The sequence below is a fragment of the Vulpes vulpes genome, unplaced genomic scaffold (assembly GCF_048418805.1).
Source record: "Vulpes vulpes isolate BD-2025 unplaced genomic scaffold, VulVul3 Bu000000788, whole genome shotgun sequence".
Taxonomy (NCBI): domain Eukaryota; kingdom Metazoa; phylum Chordata; class Mammalia; order Carnivora; family Canidae; genus Vulpes; species Vulpes vulpes.
Window position 1 is genome coordinate 1 of NW_027325704.1, and position 8400 is coordinate 8400.

Consider the following 8400-nt stretch of genomic DNA (forward strand, 5'->3'; position numbering starts at 1 on the left):
AGCTACATATATTAATGCTACAGTTTTTTTTAGTGGTGCTAATGGAAGTCCTTTTATAAGTACAAAAACTCCACTGTGAAATTATCATTCAGATACAGACTAAAGTGTGTGAAAGACAAGATTAGACTATTAGCCCTCAAATATTTTTGTGAATTTCTTTTACCAGTCTCTTCTCAAAACATTATCCTAAAGCATCTTCTCTGGAAGAATGCAAGTTTTTATGATAGTAATTTGGAGTAAATATTTTGGAATGTGAGGCTCTCTCTGTAAAAGGCTGACCCAACAGTTTCTAGGCAGCCAGAGAGCAACAGAAGATGTCAATATACAATAACACTTAAGAATTCTCATTTAGAGTTTTTTTTGTGTGTGTGTTTTTACACTAAATGAGCCATACTTCTTGCAACCCCAATACTCTGCTGTCCAATATCTTTTCATCTAAAGACGTCACCTTGTGGAAGCCTGTTCTGGAATCTCTTTCCTACTGCTAAAACAACCCCAGGAGTTGCCATTCCCATTGCTTACTTGGGGAAAATAGACCTGCATTTCCTGACGGAATTTTGAATATACTTTCCATAGAAACTAGGTTATGAGTTGTGGTTACTAACAATAGAAATGTTGCAGTCAATATATTTCTCTATGACATTATGGTAAATAGTATTTGTGAACTTGCTTCAACAATTAATCACTTGTAAGGTATTGTTTATAAGAGGAATTTTAAAAATCTGCATTTCAAAGTGCTAAACTTCTTTGCAGGCAGCTTTTGGAACATAACAAAAATGTTAGTGGGGGAATATGCTAAATTTATATCCATCAATGAGAATATTCTACCATAATGTTGACCACAATATAATAAACTATTTGTTAGCTTTAACTGCACTGAATTCAGTGACTGAGAAAATTGAGTCTGAGTGTTTACAGCTACTTTTAATTTCTCATTAGTGCTTGTTTTAAAAACACAGGAACAGTGAAATACAGTGAAATACATCAAATACACTTGGCTAAAATCTTGAAGGGGGAAATTGAAACATCAAAATAATTCAACTGAAAAAAAATTAATTATAGATAGATTTAATTTACTGAAAATATTACTAATGACTAACAGACCGCTAAAAGTTAACTATTGGGTGGTAGTAGAGAGGGGAATGAGTCAATACGTAAACTATTAAAAGATGAATAAATTTAGAATTTTTCTTATCAGCAAGCGCATATATATATATTAAAAACACTATTTTAAAAATCTGGCAAGAAAAAACACTTATTAAAGGATATTCACTCAAGTTCTTTCCATCATCCAAGAACCATGCTACAATTACTTTATTACAACATCTCAGGTTTTGAAATTTTATTAAGAATGAAAGAAATATATTGGAATTATAGGCCAGAACTTGGCAACAGTTATTTCTATGTCACCAACTCCTCCTCATCAATCAAGAAATTGTCAGTTTCCCCATGGAGTATATGAAGTTCAGATTGCCTAATTGTCAGTTTAAAAAAGACTTACTCTCTTTGAGATGATGAGGATGTACTTTCACTCTTGCTCATCATTTTCAACCATTTGACCAGATTTTGGTCTTTTCCTTCTGGAAATCTGTGCACACATGAAGTAACAATAAATGACAAAAAATGCCATAACTTTCTTTATATTCCAGAGATATGAGATCCCCCAAATGCTGCAAGCAGTAAGCATCTTAAAATAAACTCCAACATTCATTCATTGAAATAATTCAAATAATTTTCTTGAATTGTCCTGATAGTTTCCACGCAAATAATTCAACCTTTCAAGAACATTACTATAGACAAAAGATGGCTGCTTGCATTAATATGTAGTATATTCCTTACTTTGCAAGTTTTCCTAAATAACAAGCCTAAGAGTATCATTATCACTTAGCCAATATGTTACGTATCTGATACTATTGTCCCGATTCTAGAATAATAAAAACTATTTTTATATTTTGTCATTAGGTTTCCTTGGACTCACTGATTTTTTTTTAAATAAAAGTGCTAGCATTTTAATATAATGTGTATTCTGCATTTGTTCTTTGAAAATTCATGGATCATTAACATTTTATTTTTTATATCACAGGAAACTTTACAGTGTACAATAATTTTGAGGAAGATTTATTTGACTAATTACTTAACTATCATAAAACCCACTATAAAATTTCATACAAGCATGTGAAATTCCACACTGATCATTTTATTAAAAATATAAACCTATACATGAAAGTATAAATGTATGCATACCTATACTTGTATATACTTAAAATGTGGGACTTAATTTATTATATTGTATAGGTAGGGAGTCCATATTTAATACATTTGTATGCATATGGAAAGTAGGAGAAGGTGTTTTCTTCAAGATATTTCCTACAAGAGCACAATGTGTTGTGTTTGTTTATCACCTGCTGTGCTGCCACATGCCAATTCAGACTCTCCTCCCTTTTCACTTGTACAAACATCAAACAGAAGGACATTGAGTAGGATTATTTTATTTGAAATATAGTTCCTTATTACTGAGTACCACTGTAAGTCATTATGAAAACCTATTCATCTTTGAAGTTTTAGTTCATCTCCCACTTTATTTTTTTGGGGGGGTGGGGTGGAAGTGTTTTCATTAGAGCTTTGGTCAGACAGGGCGCAGCTGGGTCGGGCTCGGGCTTTAGCAGGTGCTTGGACGCTATCCAGCCCCAACCCACCCCTCTCCCAGGAAGCGCCACCCTGGAGCCAGAGGGCAGAGCCTCTGAGCATGGGCAGGGTCCTCACTGAGACCTGTCCCCAGTCTGGGGCGGGCTGGCGAGCAGCATCTCCCACTTTCTTAATGGAGCACTCTCAGATACTGAAAAGCCTTACTGAGGCTACTTTTCTCAGAAATGCACTGCTTTTAAGAATCAATAAGCCTGTCAAATGTCTCAATCCTTAAGTATCTTTTTTGATTGTTTAATTCCAATAAACCAACTGCTTGGTGGTGCTGTATCCCCATATGTATTCTTTTTACTTGGTATTTTGAAGAACTTATCTGAAGTATTTCTTGAATAGTTCATATATAATTTTCCCCCACTTCATTTGAGCTATAATTGACATATATCTTTTTTTAATTGACATATTTGATAAGTGATGTACAACTTGTTAATTTGATACACTTATATAATTGCAGAATGATTATTATCTTACCTTTACCTCCATCTCATCACAAAATTACCATTTCTTTTTTGTGGTAAGAACATTTAAGGTCTACTCTCTCAGCAACTTTCAAGTATGTAACCTAATAATATTAATTATAGTCACAGTCAATTCAATACTGTGAATTACATCCCCAGAACTTATTCTTTTATAACTGGGAGTCTGTACCCTTTGACCAACATCTCCCCACTTCTTCAATCATGCTCCTCCAGCCCCTGATAACCACCATTCTATTCTATTTCCATGAGTTCAACTCTTAAGATCACACAAAAGTAATATCATACAATAGTTCTTTTTCTTGCCTAATTTATTTCATTTTGCATAATGTTCTCAAGTACCATCCATGTTCTTGCAAATGGTAGAATTTCCTTCTTTCTCATGGCTGAATAATAGTTCATTGTGTGCGTCTTTATTCATTCATCTATTGATGAACACTGAAGTTATTTCCTTATGTGGGAGATAATGAATAATGGTAAACTATTTGACAAGAAAGCCAAGAATATTAAATAGGGAAAGGACAGTCTCACCAAATGGTGTTTGGAAAACTGGATATCCACTTATAGAAAAGTGATATTGGACTCTTATTTAATATCACTCAGAAAATTAATCCAAAATGGGTTAAACACTTAAACATAAAACCTGAAAACATATAATTCCTAGAGGGGAAAAAATAAAAAAATCTCCTTTACATTGGTCTTTGCAATATTTTTTTTTTCACATGACACCAAAAGTACAAACAACAAGAGCAAAAATCAATATGCAGGACACATCAAACTAAAATACTTCTACATAGCAAAAGAAACAACAAAATAAAAAGAAAACTATGAAATAGAAATATTTGGAAATCAAATATCTAATAAAGGATTAATATCCAAAATATATAATGAATTCATACAAGTCAATAAAAAAAAAAGTCTTGTTTAAAAATGGGCAGAGGAATTGAATAGATGCTCAGTATGACTAATGACCAGGGAAATGCAAATCAAAACCACAATGAGACATTACCTCAAACCTATTGAGATTATTGTCATCAAAAGGCAAGAGATAACAAACATTGGTAAAGATATGGAGAGAAGGGAACCCTTTATATATATTTTGGAAGGGACAGTGACTAAGTGGAATACTCTCAGAAAGGGTGACCTAATTGCAGGAAATCATGCTGGGTTAAGAAAATTTGAAGAAACAGGTCATATTTAGTCTGAAAAGAAGACCTAGAGGGCAATTTGATCACTGCATTGGTATCACTTAAGATGTTCTACATGAATAGAAGTCCAGGTTTATTTTGTGTTATTCCAGAAAGTAATAGATGAACTATTAATATCAATATACAATTGTATTTTAGAGGAAGGAGAAAATAGCCTATTGTCTAAGATTTAATTAGGTCACTGGACATCCTAGAAATTGAACAGTGAACCAAATGAGAAAATGTATCATGAAGGGATAAGGCTAAAGACCTAAGGAAAGATAATCATTAGTCAATAAATTTGAGTAAATTCATCAATATTCCGGAAATATCAAGCACCAATAGTGCAAAAATATAAGATTTTTCTATTTTTGCCCTCTAATTTACCACTGCCTCCCTCAGGCATACTTAATCCCTCTCCACAGTCCTTCAGAATAATGAGACTTAAGAGCTTAGTGGGGAACAACAGGAAACCAAGTAAGTCTGCTATCAACAAGGCACATGGCCCATCAGTTGCTTATCCTTTTCAAGTGGCTCAGAAGCACAGTTCAGATATGAAGCCACGTTTTATGAATTCCTGAGACTTACCTCATCTCCACAGGGCATGCAGTTGTCAGTGTTCCTGAAAAGATCTGTTTTAAGGTGAAATTTGAAAAGTGGCTGGGGTGAAATCAATGTTGGCCTATGGAAAAATAAATACCATAATTAACATTAACATTAAAATCTTGTACAAAAAAATTATAAGAACTTAAGTTCTTAAGTTACAACCACTTAGAGTTTATTTCAGTTGTAGAAAGTCTAATATTTTAGGAATAAATGAATTTAGGTTCTTAGGGAAGTAGTTAATAAATAAAAAGATGAACAAGAAACTACCTGGAAATGAAATGGAAAACAAAACAAAACAAAACAACAGTGTCAGCAGAGTCTCATTATAGCAAGGTTTCACAGGTGAACTATTCCAGATAGAAGATAAAACATAATAGATTAGTCATGCAAATGACTATTATTAATGTGACTTATTAATAAAACACATTTTAGCATATACATATACACAAATATCAAGGTAAATTATATTAAGGTAACTTAGGCAGCCTCCCTTTAGCACTTCAACAAAGTAATAAATCTATTATATATCCAATATTTCTCTCTGTTTTTTTCCCCATCATTTTCTGTTTCTCTAAGTAATACAATTGACTGCTTTGGTTGAGAACTTTTAATATTTCTGTATTTAATATCTATCTTATTTTGGTAAATAATTTCTTCTAATTAAATCAACATGCTTGTGTACTGCTATCTTCTTGTTAAACATTACTTGCGGTTTTAAGATATATGGATTGCAATCAAACATACAAAAAAAAAAAAAACCGCTCAGTGCAATTAATTATTACCATTCATTTGAGTGGCAAAAATTAAAAAGATGGACCATACCAAGTGTTGGAGGAAATGCAGAAGAACAAAATTTTTGGTACTTTGAAAAGTTTTTAAAAATTAAATGACTTGATAGAGACTCAACAATAAACAAAGAGAGTAAAAAGAAAATAGGAAATAAAGAGGGGATAGATATTATCATAGACCTTAAAGACATTTAAAGAATAAAGCAAGCTCTTCCCTTTTGCAGCCATTGCTGAAAAACCAGTGGCCAAAATGATGTTTAATCCCTTTGTCACTTCTGACAGCACGAACTGTAAAAGATATTTAAGTCTTCCCAATATCACAGGAAGATTGTCTTCCTCTCTTTCTGAAGAGCTGAGATAGAAGTACAATGTTGGATCTATGCCCATCCAAAAGGAAGATGAAGTATAGGTTGTATGAGGACACTACAAATCAGCAAACTGGTAGAGTACCCCGGGTTTATAGGAAAAAATACATCTTCTACATTGAACAAGCACAGGAGAGACGGCAGTTGGCACAACTGCCCGCGTGAGCGTTCACCCTGGCAAGGTGGTTATCACTAGACTAAAACTGGACAAAAACCACAAAATGTTCCTTGAACATAAAGCCAAATCTTGCAAAGTAAGAAAGGAAAAGGGCAAATATAAGGAAGAAACAATTGAGAAGATGCAGGAATAAAGTAATCTTATATATGACTTTAAATACAAAACGTAAAAAATGAAAAAAAAAGGATAAAGTGAAAAATATTATAAACACCTTTTTGCAAATAAGTTCAATAACCTGAATAGGATAGATAATTCCCAGTAAACACCCAAAATTAAAGAAATAGAACGTCTGAAGAGACAGATTTTTTTTAAAGTCATAAATTATTCCCACAAAGAAAATATCAGGCCCAGATGGTTAAAACTATATCAGATTTTTAAGAAATGGAATAGATTTTCCGAAAATAGATGAGGGAGGGACAAAGTTTATTATAAGGAATATATTTGTGTCCTTTTTATGTACAGAGAATTAAGAATAAACATCTGAAGTGATGAAAATGTTTCTCCTTAATTTTTTTTTCATGGTTTCAGAAGTATGTGTTTTTCTAATATTCTAAGACACATTTTGAAGCATCAACTGTGACCTACATTTTACTTTGGCATGTATTTTGTGCTTACCATTAGGTTAAGGAAGTGTTGAGAGATGTACATCTGATAGTTGCCCTTTGATAAGTATGGGCAGAATGTATGCTGTGAAAAGGAAAAGGAACTAATAATTGGCTATAATGAAATCTTTCATTCTATTATTGGTGGTTGTTAGACTAGTTATCATGAGAGGTTTAACATTTTCTAGAAGGCTGAAGCAGCCCATAGGTATCTCTTCAATGAAGTCTTATAGCAAATAACTAAATTAACTTCATTCAAAGTATATTCATTCAACAACTTTTGTATGACCAATTCTTATTGGGAACTGAAGATATCAAAAAAAAGAAAAAAACGTAGATTCATCTCCTACTCCCAGTATCACATATGTTGTTTAAAAGAGGACATAAATAAATAAATAAATAAATAAATAAATAAATAAATAAATAAAAGAGGGCTAAGAGATGCTTTAAAAATTTCAATAAATACTATAGCATGCAACTACATGGAAAAAGCAAGCCACCTCATCTGGAAAAAATCAAGTCAATATTCAAGTCATGAGCTAATCCTGATGAAAACACAATTGATTAATGATTTTGACTTTTAATAATTGTTCTAAAATATTTTTGACAGTTGAAAAAATATTGAGTACCTCTCATAAACATCTTGCATAACTTTACTTAGAAAGCATTGTTAATTTCTCATGATATTAATGATCTCTGTTATCAATGTTTTTAATGACAGAATAGTAACAAAAATGAGGAGTAACTTAGTTCTTTCTTTTTAGCTTAATATTCTGATTGTTTTCAATTTTCCACTATTAGAAATGATACTATAATGTATAGGTTATGTATAAATTCTTCTGTACTTCCCATTTCCTTGTGATTATATTCCAGAATAGGATTAGAAATATTACCAAAATTTAAAATTAGCAGTATAAAGGGTATAACACATTTGGAGGTTCTATGAATTTTGTTAAAATGATTTTTTTTCCTAGTAACTTAACCAATTTATAATCCCATCATCGAGTTAGTTGCATTCTTACCAACATTAAGAATTTTTACTTAAAGGATGCCCGGGTGGTTCAGCAGTTAAGCGTCTGCCTTTCAGCTCAGGGTGTGATCCTGGAGTCCTGGGATCAAGTCCCACATTGGGCTGCCTGCATGGAGCCTGCTTGTCCCTCTGCCTGTGTCTCTGCCTCTCTCTCGCTGTCTCTCATGAATAAAAAAATAAAAATATTTTAAAAAAGAGAATTTTCACTTAAAATAATATCATATAGTTTATAGAATCTAAAAATACATACAATAAAGGCAAAATAGAATATTAATAATAAGGTAAAATTTTATTACATTAATGTGTTAACCTATCAGCAACGGAGACATTACTTTAAATTTAGACCATGGAAGCTTCTGTGGAAAAGTTGAAACTTGGTAAGACTTAACAATCTCATAGGATTTTCACTGTAAAACATTAAAGAGTGAGAATATATGATTTAAAAAAGCAGTAATTTTTAACATACTG

General features: G+C 32.2%; 1 long non-coding RNA gene across 1 annotated transcript; it reads right to left on the bottom strand.

The window, feature by feature from the left end:
- Positions 1-1501: 1501 nt before the first annotated feature.
- LOC140596685 (uncharacterized) lies at positions 1502-8153 on the bottom strand. Its single transcript, XR_011998588.1, has 3 exons — positions 7925-8153; positions 4952-5045; positions 1502-1588 (listed from the first exon to the last, which is right to left on the bottom strand). It is a non-coding gene; the product is annotated as an uncharacterized lncRNA (long non-coding RNA).
- Between the last annotated feature and the right edge of the window lie 247 nt (positions 8154-8400).